Source organism: Cuculus canorus, chromosome 17 (genome assembly GCF_017976375.1).
Source record: "Cuculus canorus isolate bCucCan1 chromosome 17, bCucCan1.pri, whole genome shotgun sequence".
Lineage (NCBI taxonomy): Eukaryota > Metazoa > Chordata > Aves > Cuculiformes > Cuculidae > Cuculus > Cuculus canorus.
This window is the reverse complement of record NC_071417.1, coordinates 13167754-13185095: the sequence shown is the minus strand read 5'-3', so window position 1 is coordinate 13185095 and position 17342 is coordinate 13167754. Positions and strand designations below refer to the sequence as shown.

The 17342-nt window shown below is 46.1% G+C and overlaps 1 long non-coding RNA gene across 2 annotated transcripts in view; it reads right to left on the bottom strand.

Annotated features, from left to right (window-relative positions):
- LOC128853916 (uncharacterized) overlaps nt 1-12347 on the bottom strand; it is a 71024-nt gene extending 58677 nt beyond the window's left edge. For both annotated transcript variants that reach the window (XR_008452739.1, XR_008452740.1), the window contains exons 1-4: nt 11226-12347; nt 9620-9880; nt 9380-9480; nt 6708-6898 (exon numbers count right to left, since the gene is read on the bottom strand). This is a non-coding gene — a long non-coding RNA (uncharacterized LOC128853916). The remainder of the gene's footprint in view (nt 1-6707; nt 6899-9379; nt 9481-9619; nt 9881-11225) is intronic.
- Nucleotides 12348-17342: the final 4995 nt, after the last annotated feature.

The following is a 17342-nucleotide window of genomic DNA, read 5'->3' as shown; positions in this document are numbered from 1 at the left end:
GGCACTCGATATTGCAGCTGCTGGCTGGCTTCCATTTGCAGGCCGCTCAGTACAACCTGCTGCACTCTTCCAGTCAACTGAGCAAAGCTCCATTCAGGGAAACCTGCTGGGATCCTCTCCGCTCGCAGCCGCCCAGGTCGTTTTGTCCAAGAGGCAGAATCCTAAAGGCAGCGGAAGGTGGTGTTTTTCCTAGCACAGCACAGCCAGCAGCGCAGAAACGCAGCCCACAGGCAACACCCTTTTTCTGTAACAGAGCCAATTTTGAGGAAGTCACTGTCATTATCGATTCATATATCATTGGCACCTTGACCCTTCAGCTAATGTCAAAACTCACTGTCCTGGGTGTTACACAAGCCCACAGGCGAGGTGCAAAGGACACAACTGGAAAAAGAGGAACATAAGTGGAAGGTTTGTTGGTTATTGGCTGAGATAGATATGCTGTCCAGTCCCACGCCACGCTGGACGGCCTCTTACTCATGTTCACCCAGCGAGGTTGCAGCTGGAGAGATGGGAAACCTGCGCACGGACACTGGGCTGACATTAGGTCAGCCTAGAACAGGTCTGGGCACAACAGGCAGAACCAAGCACTGTTCAACTTGTGGAAGGGTCTTCATCCATCCTCCAGAACTGACTGAAGAGAAACTAAATTTAAAATACACGATAATGATCTCAAAACACAAGTTATCATTTCCTGGCTCTGCCAACTCAGCCTGAACACACGCAAACCAGAAGACCTGGGGAAGGGCTGAGCAGCAGCAAACAATACAGTGAACAACATGAGAGCAAGGTAGTGAGGTTCCCACACAGTTTTATATATGGAAATTCATACTAGCACACAGTCGATACCCTTCTTATCATCAGCAAAATACAGAATTAGTAACCCTACTGTCCTAAATAAAGTTATACTGATGCAAAGAGACGAGACTATGACACAGTTTGAAGAATCTCGGTTCCTAGGAGTCTTATAGAAACTTTGAAGATTTTCCTTTCCTAATAATCACAGCGTAAATGACAAATATAGCACATGTGAAAGGTGAAACCTCCCCTGAGCACCTGTAACAGCTGTTCAGAAATAGTATGTATTATCCCTTAAAGAACAGCGTTTTCAGTGGAACATAGTCTAGAGAAAAACTTTTGGGGAGTGACAAAAGAAGTCGTCTCTTTTCATCCTGTTAACCAGGCAACTGCAGTAAAAACCAACATTTTTCAGGAGGCTGCCCAAATCAAAGCAGTGAACAATTATCCTCTTAGCATGCCACTAATACTACCTTCAGCAGAAAACACTCTACTGACCTAAACAAATAATAAAACACACATCTTAATTTAGAAAGCAGCCTTTCATTACCACCTATCATTATCACAAGTTGCAGTTTTCAACTCGCCTGAATGTCAGAGGTAGATGACTCCAAGCCACAACTGCAGCTCATGGGACATTCTGCGTTAAGTGGCACCTCTGACTCTGCTTTCATTTACTCTGCCACCCTGTGAACGTGCAAGAGCATCTGCATAAGCAGAAATCTTACCCATAAACGCTGTGTTACTGGGTTCCTTTGAGACATAAAATAATACTGGAAGGGTCACAGCCTCATCCTACAACACTGAATAGAAATTACCTCTCTGTAGTATTTAATGAAGGCAAAAGAGAGAATTTTTACACTCTGCTAGAGCACAGCACAGAATTTGGGGTATAAACAGCAGTGGCCACTGTTTAATAACGCACACCATCGTCACAACTACAGATTGGTTCCCTACAGGGAGCGCGAAGCCTTTGGGTACACATCGAACAGAAATGAGAACCAGAATTTGCTCAATCTGGTCAAAAGGCACCTTGATCTTTGCAACAAGGCCATGTTTGCTTTAGCAGCCCTGCTAACCAGGACCACAGAAATCACGGTTCCTGGCAGAGCCGGCGCTGTCACCATCGCTGCCTCGCACCAAATGTGCTGGGACACGGACCTGGTGCTGCTGCAGAGAACCGGCTGTGGCGCTGGGCAGTGGGGGAACAGTTTCTCTCTCCCATCAGCTGGCAGTACCTTCCTCAGCAAGAGATACCTTGGAGCGAAGGTGCCATTCCCCAAACCTGTCCCTGCAAAACCAATTCCTGTGGCTTTTCCTTATCGTGGCTCCCAGCGGGGTCCTGGGACAACCCCACCTATCAGGGACAACCTCAGTGCTTTGTGCTAGCTGCTAACAAGCTACTGTTGGTATGGCTGCAGGGACTTTCTTTGGTTGTTCTGTTTGTATTAGACACAAGCTCACACATCTTGCAGCTTTCCTAATCTTTCCAAAGGGTTAGTTTTACTTCCTGAAGGGCCTAAGCACCGTGGGCCAGGCTCACCAACTGCTCAAGAAATTAGGCAAGTTTAAATGGTTTTGTTCTTTTCCCAGGGAGGTATTTTCGCACGGGGGACATCGAACAAGCCATGCTGTCCCCTCCACCCCTCCGCTCCCTCCACCCCTACCCACTCCACCCTAAGCTCTGGGGGATTCTGGGAATCCAACTGTAAATGACACTACCAGCTGAGATGTAATAGATGTTGGAGCGGCAGCCGTTTCCTGTCTAGCAGGAACCTGAACATACAGGAATGTGGGAAGACTCCAGTGAGCCTCCTTAAGCAGCCAGAGTGGGCTGGGAACTAGAGAAGAGATAAGGGATGCCCTTTCCTCCTCCACCCACTCCAGCAGATAAGCATCATATGCCTCAGACATCTTGTCCACTGATCTGGGCTTTTCAACTGCGTCTCAGTATCTGTGACTCTACCTCCCTTCCTCTGCTCCCAAGCACACCCCCTGTAAGGAGCCAGTCCGCCCAGGGGCCGATAACGGAGAACGGTGCCGGCACGGTGACAGACTAGGGATGGGTGAAGGCTTCACAGCCAGGAGACACCTGTCTCTTCCGGGGAAGGGACACGGATAAAGGATGGAGGCTCCACAGAAAGCAAACCTTGGTGTTTGAGGAGAGAGGTGTGCTCCAACAGACAGAGACTGTTTGCTCAGGCAACATCCACAAGCCAGGCTCTAAAAGCAATTGATTTATAGTCTGTTTGGAAACCAGCACAACCACATCCAAATGCAGAGTGAAGATTGCCACGAAATTGCAACACCTTGCTCACACACTGCAACGACGCTCAGTACCCGTTCAGATGGGCAAGAGAAACAGTTCAGACGGACTGAGAAACAGCAACGGGACTGCAAGCCAACACCTGCGGCTGAGGATGTGCTGCTGTTCTCAGAGCTGCATACAAAGGGAGAGACAACTACTGCTTGGATGAGTTTATCATCTCCTCAGACTACACAGAAGTAAGGCCAGAGGATATACAAGACAACACTGAGTTAGAAGTATGCAGGAGGCATCAGAAAAAGAAGAGATCACAGATTCTACATCTTCTGTCTCTGGAAGGAAGGCACTAAATAACTGACTGCTCTGCCTTGCAAACTTGCAGGCTTTGGCCCAAGATAACGGCAATAACACAGGCTGCATGTCACCCCACGATGCTGAGACAGATTGCAGCAGCCAGCTAGGTGGTAAGGGAATGCAGGGCCAGGAGAAGCTAAAGATAAAGGAGTAAAGCTCTTAGAAAACATATGTGGTAAACTTGAGATCCTGTGTACAAACAGAAATGGCCTTTCCACTTCGTTGTCTCCCCCCCAGCAAAACTCACTCCAAAGTTAGTTCAGATAAAATAATCCCAAATCTACCTGGATACAGAGGATCAGAAAGCCTGAGCTTTTTACACTCTTTCAGGTTTTCATGTTGCTCATCTTAAGTATCTGTCAGGGAGATTGTGCAAATGAAAGAATCCTGAGTCCCTGGCTTATCATTAGTCCTACTGCAGGAGCCAGAAGATAAGAGCAGGACTGGTCCCAGTGAAAAGATTCTCAGCTCTGGCACTGAAGTTATCCTTTTGGGTGAAGAATTGCTTGAAACAAAGGAATGCTGTATTGGTTTGAAAAGAAAAAAAACCAAACAAACAAACCCCCAAACCCACAAAACCCTGGACAGATTCAACAACAGTACAAGGTTTTCCTTCGGAGAAGAGGACAATAGTATTTTAATACCACCTTTCCCCTTTCTCCCCTGCTATAAGCCTCTAGAAGGGAAGGAATGGCATTACAGTCCAAGCCCTCAAGTACTTTGATCTTCAAAGTTTCATTATTACCCAAAAATACCAGCAATCTTCCAGACTCTGTGCCTTCTCACTAAGCCCTGCCTTGCTCTTACCATCCCTTGCCTTGAACTGAATATTCAGTGTGTTCCAAAATGATTGCCCAACCTTGTGAACTCCTCCCTTTCCATGTTTCAGCTGACATTAAGTTGGAAGAGCTGAAATATTATAAAAGAGGTGGGTCTTGAGAGCATTTGAATTCAATTTTGTTTCGCCTGCTTCAAAGAAAGGCAGAAAAAAGACCATCATTATCTGGGCAGATTGTTCCCATTTACTGAGGGAGCTCATGCCGACCACTGCTCTGATAAACTGAACTGTTCAGCTCGGCACAATGTGCAAGCGTGTCAATGAAGCAACAGGGCACAGCCCATGCACCCCTGGGCCCTAACGGAGAGATGGGGAGGGGCTCTGGATCAGGGAGTGCAGGGATAGGACAATGAGGAATGGATTTCAACTGAAAGAGGGGAGACTGAGATGAGATCTTAGGAAGAAATGTTTTCCTATGAGGATGGAGAGGCACTGGCCCAGGTTGCCCAGAGACGTCATGGCTGCTCCATCCCTGGAGGGGTTCCAGGACGGTTGGACAGCCCTTGGAGCCCCTGATCCTGTGGGAGGTGTCCCTGCCCACAGCAGGGGGGTTGGAACTGAATAGGCTTTGAGGTCCCTCTCAACCCAAACCATTCCATGATTTTATGACTGGAATTGGTACCCACAGAGCTGTCCTTCTCCAGACAGAACCTGAACCTTCCCAGGACCAGCCTGCTCCTAATGGGAACTCAATAGTGTATTTGTATTTGTACACAAGGGGGTCACAGGCCCCCGCCTGGCCATTTCCAGCAGCATCCTGAGCAGTAGGACTGCCGGCAGCCTGGAGGACAGCAGAGTTCCGCTGTCTCTGCCGGCCCCTGCCACTCTCCATACACATCCGCACATAGTCTCCTCTGTCAGCCGCTCTTCGTTGGCTGTGATTGACAGACTCCTGAATTATGAAAAGGTAGAAAGAGCCTTGGTGAAGCACCGAGGTATTTTTATCGCTGTTCGTGGCCCTCCACCCCATCACGTTTATCAGAGCAAGAAGGCTTTTACAGAGGGAAAAAAAAATATAATAATCTATACAGTCCTCAAAGGAGCAGGTTTTATACCGCTCTCGGCAGCCTGTCCTCAGTCTGGTTCCCTTTTCAATGGGCTGCTGGCTCCTCGCTGTCTGCTGACAGGAAGGATTAGCTACAGAAATGGTACAGGGAAAGAGTCAAAACTCAAGGGGAGCATAGACCTCCAGCCCACCCAAGCAATTTGTTTGCATTCAGCCCCAGTTCCACAAAAGAAGAAACTGCAGGTGCTGCAATACTGCCTTTCAGTCTGGCCATGCTGTCCCTCACAAAAGGCAAGAGTCAAGTGGGCTCAAAAATTCTGAGAGAGCTTAAGTGAAATAAGGAAATTTCAAGTTATTGATGTATCCATCCATGCCTTCTCCCTTCTCCATCATTTTTTGTTTTAGGGACCATGTTTTCAAGTTATTCTTTGCAAACACAGGCAGACGTTTTAGTCTGTTTTCACACTACATGCTGAGAGGCAGAGCTTTCAAACCCGAATGCCAGACATGACAAAGCCAGACTTTGTAATCTGAGTTAGTCATTATTCCTGAAGTGTTGAGCATTCTCCTCTCACTGCCTTCCACAGGAATCTTGGGAATCTCAGAAACCAGGTTACTTTCTTTGAGACGCACACAAATTATGTAGGAGCTTACGTTTTAGACACTAATGCTGTTACACAACCAAATCAATGGAGGAGTTGGGAGGCTCATTACAAACAAGCAACAAGACAACACCAAATATCATAGAACTTGAAATGGAATCCTAAGATTATCAATGCTTCTTCTACACAATCGACGTCTCCTTCTGTTATCTAATGTTTCTCCTTTATCCTTCAGTTTCCTCTTCTACCCCTCATCAGAAGCAGATATGTCATAAACTTTATTCCTAAAGATGAACCTCAAACCCTCCACCAACCTCCCCACCAACAGAAAACCTCAATGCGCACTACCTCGGCTTCTATATCTTCAGAACACATGCCATCTTCAGCTGAGCAACTGCTGAGCCAAGGAATCCAGTGATTCAATTAACCGGAGCTAGTAATAAAACTGAACTCAGACAAAACAAGAGCTATTATCATCAGGTGCATGAAAGGACATCCAGCAACCAGAAAGAAACACAGCATCTTTGACACCATGCACCAGCCTCCACGTACTCCTTCTGCCACCAGGTAAACACTAAGAAGATGTCCTAGGGTTCTTCCTAGAAGGACCTTCCAAGCGCTGTTGCTCAGCAAACTGTGTGGATCCTGAACACTGCAAAATATCCCGAATTTTGTGTCGAGGCTGCCAAGTAGGAAAATACAAATGCCCTACACTCCTGAAGTTCACACTCCTCAAGTTCACACTCCTCTTACAGCAAAGAGGTCACAGCTGTGAATAACGCACATTTTCCTACTTATATAGCACACCCTCTGGTTTAGAAGTGCCTTCAGTCTGGCCCAGCTTACCTGATTGAGAGGAAATCATAGAAGCTCAACAACGTTTCCACTCATCATAGAATGAGTCCATTCTGGTTTGAGAGTGAAGCAAAGATCCTTCAGGTGCTGATAGTCCTCTGATGCCTTCCCACAGCTGCTCCACATTGACCAGGAGAAGAATGCTAATGCAATTTGTCAAACAGAATTGTGGGATGTTCTTCCTGATGCACAAGGGAAAACAGAGAAACAGCACCACAAGCACGGTATTTCTCTCTGAATGTTCAGATAAAAGCCCAGACCAACACTGGTGTTCAGATCTGGGAGTTAAACACCACAATCAGATGGGCAGAGACAAATCCTTAGTAATTTTTCCAAGCCACACATTAAGCCATTAGCAATGCCAAAGACAGAACCGCATTGTTCCTGGCTGCAGAAGGTAATCCTTTTCTCACCCAAATGCTGACTTCTCTGCACTTTGGACACTTTTTAAAAATATCAGTTTGGAATTGTTTCGCCTATTGGTCCTGGTGGCACCTTTTTAATGAGACTCCCCACAATGCTTTGAAAGAGAACTCTTGTACCAAATGCATGTGGCACCCTGGGAAGGAGCAGATAGCCCTGGTAAATCTGCTATATCTCATCAATCTTTCGAGCCTTTACAAGGCTTGCTCTGTTACACACCTACTGCCTGACAAAGCTTGCCATGATCAGTGCACATTGCTGAATCCACTCTGCACTGCACGTAACACAGGATTTTCATGTGACAGAATTATTTTGGGGACAGAGTTTCCAGAAAGTTACATGCCTAATTCCTGTTGAAAAACTATGAGGCCTAGGAGCCTCTATACGTTATACAGGAAGATCTCAGAGCAGCCTTACAGTACTGAAATGGCTCCAGGAAAGCTGGAGAGGAGCTCTTGATCAGGGAATCCAGGGATAGGATGAGGGGGAATAGTTCTCAGGTGAAAGAGGGGAGATTGAGATGAGACCTTCAGAAGAAATGTTTTGTTGTGAGAGCCGTGAGGCCCTGGCCCAGGTTGCCCAGAGCAGTGGGGGCTGCCCCATCCCTGAAGGGGTTCAAGGCCAGGTTGGATGGGGCTTGGAGCCCCTGATCCAGTGGGAGGTGTCCCTGCTCATGGCAGGGGGGTGGAACTGGATGGGCTTTGAGGTCCCTTCCAACCCAACCCATTCCATAATTCTATTAAATTCTCCCGTGGCTCCAGAAGAACAGTTGTATACACACCATGCAGTTTTGTATTTATTTCTCAGCAGTGTAAAAAGTCATCTTCTCACCCGTTTTAAGTACATGAGCACAAGTAGGCCAAGGCCTGCCTTCCTGTTTTAAGAAGTGAAAGCGCTAGGGCAGACTGCCAGAGGACTTAATATAGTCTCAGATCTAAATTTAACAACAATAACATGGCTCCAGTCTGACCCTACAAAGAAAAGTTTGGAGAGGAAAAAAAAAAAAGCAATTCTTCACAAATTAAGAAAACAATAAAGGTCCCTTTCAAGTGTCAAGGAATATTCTTAGCCAGGCTGTAACACCTAAATCAAGAGAGAGGTTGTTAAAGTGGCATAATACCAGGAAATTCGCCTACAGGGTCTACTTCCTCCTTGGAGACTACAGCCTAGAGTGGTGGAGTCAGTGTGCTTGCGCTGGGGGAGGTGGGAGGGAGAAACTGGGATCTGACTACAGTGACTCTATAAAAAAAGCCAATGCTGGATATCAACACGGCAGTCTCTAGATCTAAGATGATACTAGCAGTCTTCCTGGCCCGAGATTCCGAGTCACATCAATAGCCTCTTTAATCCTTTCCCACCCAACATTTCCTGACACGACCACAAAAGTCAACAAGTTCAAACCCAGCTCAGAAAATTAGCGCTTGCACACAATACAGCGAGCGATAATGTGGCTGTATTTATAGCACAGAGGCAGCCCCCTCAGAGGAGTTATTAGAGATCCTGGTGGGAAGAAAACACAACTAGAAGAAAGTTATTCAAGTAAGTTAAAGATACACCTGAACCCTCCCTTCCTCTCCCACCCCTCTCTGAGGTCATAACATCACAATACAGTCTCCTAAGCAAGGACATTCCTCCGGGACACTGTGATAGGGAAAGTGTGAACAACAAAAGCCCATTGTTAGCAGGGAGCTTGGTGCCACTTAGACCCTCGTTAAGCTCCCCAGGGGCTGTGGTTTGCGTTAGGCAGGCTTAAAAATAAAAGGCACTAGGACAAGGGACAAACAAATAATGAAGTCATTTCCATCTACCTAAACCAGCAAGGGGGTTGCCAAGCAGGGTAATCGGTTATTGCTGGGTGTTAGCAGCATCTCCACCCTGGGACTCCCACCTCCTCTCCGCCACTCTTTTCAGAGCAACGTTTTCCACTTTAAATTACTTGAGGAGCTCAACCCTTCTCAAAATTAGATGTTTTCTATTGTAGGGCCTTACTGGCCACTACTCTGAGATAGCGTCAAATTATCCCAACCAGCAGGGCATCGGAACAGGCAACACAGAAACATATCTTCCTTATTTAACGCACAACTCACTCAATACATATGTGCAGAAAGCATTTTGAAGACTAACCTTGTTCCCAAAGACAAGTCCTACCCACCGTAGTTTCACTTTGATGACCATTTTTACGTGGTTAGCTCACTCTACATTATAAACTAGCAAAACATCAAACCTGCAAATCCCCATACCTTGATTCCAAAGTTGCACCTCAGAGTCAGTGGAGACAGCCAAGAGTTCCATTTCAAACTTCCCCTCACGGAGTCGGTGCTGGCCATGTGATTCCACAAGACTGTCAAATTCCATCAAGAGAAACGTAAGAGAGTTTCTAATCTTTGTGGTTTCAAGGGACAGATGACCCAGGAAGAGGAAGAATCAAAAGGCAAACGTAGAAACAACAAATGTGAGGTTAGACTCTTTTTTCATCTCACCATTTTTAAGACGCTCTCAGTTTCGGAAGGGCTGATTCATGTTTTCAAAGGCTTGTGGTTTTCAATACTGCAAGGCTGAAATGCCAGAACGGCCCTTGGAATGTTGGCGGGCCTGAGCCAGCTGCCGGCTAAGGCTGCAGCCAGAAAGCTTCTGCAGGGCTGTTCTCCTGGTCAGCAGTGCACGGGTTGACACCCCAGCTGTGTCTGTGCTGGACGTGGCCACCTTTCAGCACAGCACGCGCTGCCTTCCCACTCTTGTGCCTTGAAACCAAAAAAAAATGAACATTCACCACAACTCAATACTCATGAAGCTCAATTAATATCTGATTTCATTCCAACCATGAACCACCAGAAAAGTCCATGTGCCATGTCTGTCTCCCCTGTGTATTTTAACATGCAGTTGTTTCTAGCTATAATTGATTATCAGTAATCATGACAGAGCTGCCCACTTTAATCCTGGAATAAAATCATAGAAAGTAGTTGTTTGACCCAAAGCCAGTTCTCCTTTTCCCAGCAGCATCTATTCCCCGTATGAAAGCAAAAACACCTGGATCTACAGTTCCTGCAGTAAAGGATTGCCATAAAGCAAACAGCAGCCCGAAACTTGTCTCAGCTCTGTTTCATCTCCAAAATGTTCTGTGATCCGGAGTCATTATTTTCTTTCTCCTTCTCTCTCAATTTCCCCATTTATAAAACAGTATTTATTTTCACCTTGGGTAGGCCGAGAAATACAGGTTTTGGAAGCTTCAATATGCAAATAAAATATTTATAGGTGCTAAGTATTTTGTTTGCTATTACGGTAGCACTAGCAGCTGTGTCAGGATTAACTCTGCATAGCAACTTTCAATTACAGCAGAAATTTCCTGATGTGAGAACACCACACTGGGTAATCACTACCTTTATACAACCCTTTACAAAGACGGAAGGTTGATTTCACATTTACACTACAGCTCCTTTATACAGTTCTGGCAGTAAAAAAAAAGATATTTTAAGTGTCTGTAATACTTCAACTTTCTCTGGTACTGCTCGTAATGGCATTTTAGTAGCAAGGCAAACTGGAACTTGTGGCAAGGTCACAGTAAGGCTGTTAAGGAGATGCACAATTGGAAGATGGACATACTGACTGCTCACTGGGAACAGAGTTCGCCCTTTAAGGTCCTCTAAGGCTCCCTTTAGGTAACAAATGGTTTGCTTCTACCTAATAGAATCCCTAAACACACATAAAATATCTCAGACAAAGGCTGTTCTTTGAATATAATAACTTTAGCCAAGGAGTCACACTTGATAACCACTTTCTGCCTGGGTCTAGGAACACTGACACATATGCTGAGGCACCTAAATACACCCAGCTTGGCACCTAAGTACGATTCCCAAGCTCTTATCAAAATACAGATGTAACATTGACTGCAGAAGCTTGGAAATCACTGCCAAGCACTGAACCCTCAGTACAGTGAAAGGCCATTCTCTACAGACAACTGTCAAAGGCTTGAGAGAAGACCCGACGGAAACCTCTGCTCAGGCCCACTGCGGGTGCTGGCCACTGAGCTGCGTTAGTAGCCGTACAGGGGAAATACATGAATGGACTTGAGGATGATGCACTATTCACCTTTATTTATATTCCCATTGCATTTAGAAGTCAGCCTCTGAATTCCAAGGTGCACCTCTGAAGTGGAAGGAGCCTTCTGCAGCGCTGCAGTCAGGGCCGTGGCAGCTGTAAAGAAGACTCTGGGGTGGTTCAGGATTCGCGTACAGTTCCGGATACGAGGATCAAATGCGCCACACAATAAAATACATTTGTTAAGGAAATTGGCATCACTAAAAAAGAAACACTCTGCAGAGAGCCAAGTAACATCTAAGGCTCCTTAACCCAATTAGCTAAACACTCTTCTGCTGCTGTAAAAAAGAACACAAAAACCACCTCAGGAAATTGAGATGAGTGAGTTTGGGGTAGAAAGTGTGGATCTTGATCAACTGTTGGTATCTCTGCCTGCCAGAGCTATTAGCCCAGAGTCTGCTGAGTCTAGACAAAGGTTTGATTTTGAATCAAAAGGGGAATCATTTGCAGAGAGAAAGACAATTTTGGTTTTGAAAAACAACCATGAATTTTTAACTATTAACCCAAATGAGACAAGGAGCCTCTGCAGGCACATTATGCTTTTAGATATTACCTGCTGCTACAGGAGATCAGTGAGATCGGAGTGATTTTAAGATCAGAGTGCTTCATTAGGCCAAAACATTTCATGTACCCAAGGGCTGGAAGGAAACCATGAGATTGGTGGGGCTAGCAATGTGAAGGTGTATCTTGTATTCACATCGTTCGCTGAAATCACTGGTTCTGCTCCACATGATACACACAAGCAGCAGCTGACAGAAATTACGACAGGTCATAAGCATGAAGTACCAAACTGTCCCTGTTCATTGCATGACTGCACAGAAGACAGGGAACAGAAAGCTTGTTTCTTTACTTGAGCCTCCAGACTTGAATTAGAGATATCGAATTATCTATTCTAGATGTGAAATTATTTGCCTTCCAAGAACTTCTTCCTCACTAGTTTGGTTTCAAATAGAAGGCCTGGGCCAGGTCTCTTCCATCACTTTTTTAGGAGATCTATGTCGGAAAACAGTTAGAAATGAGTAGGCTAGAAGCACAGGACAAGGGAGGCCTATAGCCTTGCATCTTCATTAACACAGACGGCACTCAGGCTGCAGGGAGGTGGACAGACTTGTAGGAAACCACAGCTGTTCTCCTGCAAAGCAGAGAATTCCAGTAGGAACTTTGACTCTTCTCAACTACCTTCTTCGGGTCATTCTGTGCACTGTAGAAAAAAACCACTTTCCACCACATAGAGCTTTTCAGACAAAACAAATGAAGGGCAATGACCTAACTGAGGAGAAGCACACCAGGACCCAGAGAAGCATCAACCCTTGTCTCAGTGTCAACACACTGACGGAGGGAACTGGATTGCTATCAGACTCACCACATACAACCAACAGCAGCTCCCAAACGGTGTCTAATGGACGGACAAGGTGAGGCAATGCAGGTTCTGTGTCAGTGAAAGGGCTCTGTGCTGACCTCACGCGCTGTATGCTAAAGCCAACCTTATAAAATTAGCACATGCCCCTTTGAAAGAACAGTTGTTTTCTCTCAAGTCCCATGGTATAAACATCGCAGGAGCCCGGAGATGAGAACAGGGCACAAAACAATGGGAAACCAATGGAATAATGATGAAACAGTCTTTTTACTTTTGTGGCTCCATGTCATGCAGAGGAGCCTTAATACACCTGGTTTGATCTTGGTTTCCTAAAGAGAGGATATGGTTTGACTGACTCCTTTGGTGGCTAATAACAACCAATTGTTCTACACCACAGCACTCAACACTGCTCGAAACATCTACTGTGTGGCAGATGGGGAAACTGAGGCACTCGAAGGGGAAGGGACTTCGCTGATGTCAGAGAGTCCACCGAGGGCACCCACTCAGCCTGCCTGTCCACTGTACAACAGTGCCTTCTAGTGGAGAGACAGCATTCAAGCATGGAAAAGGGGGCAGGAAGCTCCATAAAAGAACCAAAAAATACCTATTTAGGTCTAAATTGCTGTAGGCTTGCGTCTTGACCACCATCCTCTAGGAATCGTCCTTCACTCAGCAAACTTGCCTTGCATATTCCAGCCAGATTATTTGAGACAAGAAGGAGTCACTCTGCTCTTTGAGGAACCCTGGTAATTAAGTGTCAGGAAGTCTTCATTTTAGTAGCCACTAGCAGCTCAAGCCCCATCATCGTACGCCCAAGGTCATGACAGCGCAATGGGACAAATATACTTTTCGGAAGGCACAAGGCATTCAGTCTCTGCTTTTGTGTTCTCATGACAATGATTGTAATGACGCAGCTGGAGTGGGAAATGGCCCAGCATAAATCCATCCTGGCGACAATACTCTGTAACAAAACTGTAAAAGGAGGCAGGCATGTTTAGGATAAGTTGAAGATAGTAATCTGGTTATTATTCAGAGGCCCCGCTCAGACACTACACGGAGGAGATCCTGATTGTGTCACCTTGGCCCCATACCGCACATATCCTTTGTAGAAGAACAATGTAGACAGGAGTCTCTTGGACCATATGAAAATCAGGGAGATAATTCCCAAAACAGGAAATTACATTAGGCAGTGTGTCCGCCACAGTCGCTAATGGGGCTGCGCTACGCAGCCAAGTAGTTACAATTACAGCTCCTCTGCTGCTGAGAGCTCAGGCAGCATCGCCGGAGCCAACCGAGCTACGTTGCCCTGCACCCGTGGAACAGAAGGGCAGAGGACGCGCTGCCCTGAACAAGGCAAGAACAGCTTTGAAAACGATGTCTTGAGACAGGTTAACCAGTGAAGAAGATGCACTTCACCCAAAGCAATTTCTCCAGGTCTGCTGTATAAGCAGCTCACATTCACAGCTAAGACAACAGAGGAAGTCAGTAAAGGCAAAGCAGCTGGTCAGTGAGAGCTCATCAGGAATTTACTAGGACAGGATCTTCTACTCAAAAAATCAATTATCCAAACCAGAAACTTCTCCAAGAATGCAGCAGCACTGAAAAACCTATTGTGGGAATATCTGGGTTCAAGTGTGAGCTTCCACATCCAGGAACCCCAAACCCAGAAGAGCTAATAATAGAGCTAATTATTAAGACCTAATAGACTGCTGCTAGGGAGAGGTCCTGAGCTTCAGGAGACTCAGGTTTACAGCTTGTCCTCCCTCCCCCAGCAGAGCACTGCTCTGTTTTCTGTACTGGAGGACAGTCAGGCCAACAGTTTGCTCCTAAGCGAGCTTTTACTCATCTGCAAATCTCAACAGGGTCATGTCAGCAAAGGCCCTTGGGAGTTCTGATCTCTCACCTCCCAGGTGGCCATCTTGGCCAACAGATCTTGAGCTTTTCCAGTCTCCTGTATCTTGCACCTCCAAAACTCCTTCTTAATCCTAGGGCAAAGTTCCCACTGGTATTTCAGAACAGCTCTGGTCACTCTCCTGTCACCATGAGATTATCCACAGAAATGAAGAAATACCAATATAGTTGAACAAAGGAAAACGGAGACACCTCCTGTGCAGAGAAGCAAATGTTGATGGTCTGAATGAAGACAGGTGACCAATGAATCATAGAATCACTAGGTTGGAAGGGATCCACTGGATCATCGAGTCCAGCCATTCCTAACGATCCCTAATCCATGCCCCTCAGCACCTCATCCACCCTCAAACACCTCCACCGAAGGTGACTCAAGCCCCTACCTGGGCTGCCCCTTACAGTGCCCAACGACCCTTCTTTCCGTGAAATTTTTTTTCCTGATGCCCAGGCTGAACCTCCGCTGGTGCAGCTTGAGACCATTCCCCCTTGTCCTGTCCTCAGTCCCTGGGAAGCAGAGCCCAGCTCCCTCCTCTCCACACTCTCCTTTCAGGTAGCTGTAGAGAGCAATAAGGTCTCCCCTCAGCCTCCTCTTCTCCAGGCTGAACACCCCCAGCTCTCTCAGCTGCTCCTCGTCAGACGTTCTCCAGCCCCTCACCAGCTTCATTGCTCTTCTCTGGACACGCTCCAGAGCCTCAATGAAGAAGAGTCTTTTCTTCTAACATGCATCACAAGCACGCGGTGCAACGCTGTTTTATGTCAGAGAATACACATCCCTATGCACGATGCGGTGATGCAGGAGCACGTGGGGAGAGCTTTTGCCAGCCCTCACTGCTGTTTAGAAATGAATATCATCATGGTACACCTTAATTCTTATTACAGCACCGGCGCCTCCGTCCAGGGCAGATCCAGCCCTCCTGGCAGCTACACACACGGCAACTGCCGGTGCCGCTCATTTTTAATAAGCGACACTGCTGGCGGAGCCACGCTGCAGAAATGGGAAAGTAAAGTAAAAATAAGAAAAGTTGCATATTTACCTGACATAAGGAGAAAAAAATGATTCCATTCCTGCTTAACTCCTCCAAAAGCCACCAATTTTGCCGTTTTTTAAAAGAACAGGTTGAGCTCACAAATGAAAAGGTTTTTCTGCTCTTAACTTTGGCACTTGCCTGTTGCCCTCGGACTAATTCTCTGGATTTGCATTTTGTGCAGAGTATTGTCACCTCCTGCTCCTTGGCTGGGCCCATTGTGATACAGGAGAGGTGCTAATCCTCTAGTAATTAGCACCTCATTGGGAGGTCAAGAAGAGGTCATGAAAGTGGGCTTGTTTATTTTTCAGGAGAATTCTGGTTTGCTCCTTGTTTTCATTAAGGCTGTGAGATGTTGAGGGGTTCCAGCACCTGATGCTTCGCAGAACAAGAATAACCTCCCTGGCTCTGGGCATGAGCACCAACCAGAGCAGAAAAGAGCTCAGAAGAGTAAAACGGTGATGATTCCCATTTTGAAACTCCTAATCCTCATCCATCATCTCGTGATAAGACTCTCCGATATACTCTGCTTCCAGTTCTATCTTTCTCCAACTTTCTGCAGGTTTACACTTCGTGTTGGGCAGCAGACAGAAATACATCCACCTGGTCAACAGTATCATAGGATTCAGGACTCCTGTTTGAGATCTATGATTCACACAGTAAGCCTGATTTAGGACCTCAAATTATCTTTGATGCTTTTCCTTAACAAAAGAATGTGACAATTTAAAGGAATGGAACAATTTAAAGAACCAATGAAAATTCCACTCACATTCAAACCAGGAAGCAAGGTCATCTCAAAGGAAGAGTGGTCTTTAAAAGCTCCTCTTTGTGAGATGATCTTCTCCTCCCTCATCTTCCAACCTCTTCTAATTCAGATGAGGAAACCAGGCTCTTTCTTGCTGGTTTCTACCACCTAATTCTTAAGCAGAACCAGCTCTCCTCACAAGTCTTCAAACGGCCCATGTGTGTTTCCCTGATTCTACGACACTCACCACTCTTACGCTGAGGACACCATCACCATAAATACAGCTTCACTGCTGTCACATAGTGGGCCCATCAGCAAAGTTGGCCATCCCAGCCCTAACCAGAAATACATACACAGACAATGTGTGTGCTGTACACACAATGTATGTGTAGAGCACTCGGTGGAACTCTCATCTTCACTGGGGACACGACTGCTGCTAGAACATGCAGGGAAAGTTACAGAAAGCTCTTCCAAAAAAGAAAAGAAAGACCTTTCCATGGCAGATAGTTGAAGTCTCCTGCTCCACACCTTTCTAAGATATAACAATATAGCATAAGAACTCAAAAGGATAATTTAGACCCTGATAACCTTTCACAAAGGAGCAATTGCTTTTAGGGATACAGTGTGGTGGTGCTGGTTTGGAAGGTTATATTCACCATTTCCAGCTATGTTACATTGACTGGCTATTTCAAAGCAGGGCATGACAGTAAACTCAGCAAACACAAAGGCCACGGGAATCCCAGCTGCACTGTGCCTACAGCTCTGCTCTCATCACAAATAACCCTGTCCGGTTATGTGTCATACTGCAAAAGGGCACTCCCCAGAGGATCCAGGGCATCCCGACATCTCCAGCCTTACCTAGAGAACGCTTATGAATGCCAGCAGGAGCTAGCAACAAAAAAAGATGTTTAACATGCAGGCTCACTGCATCCTCTGAGGGGTCATAGCCCTTCTCAAAGACTATGTGAACACTTGTTCTCCAGAAATTTCCTATTTCTTCAGAAACTGCAAGCTCTTGCATGCTCTTCCATCTGAGAGCTGTCACAACCACTCTTGCTCCCACTCCCCAATCC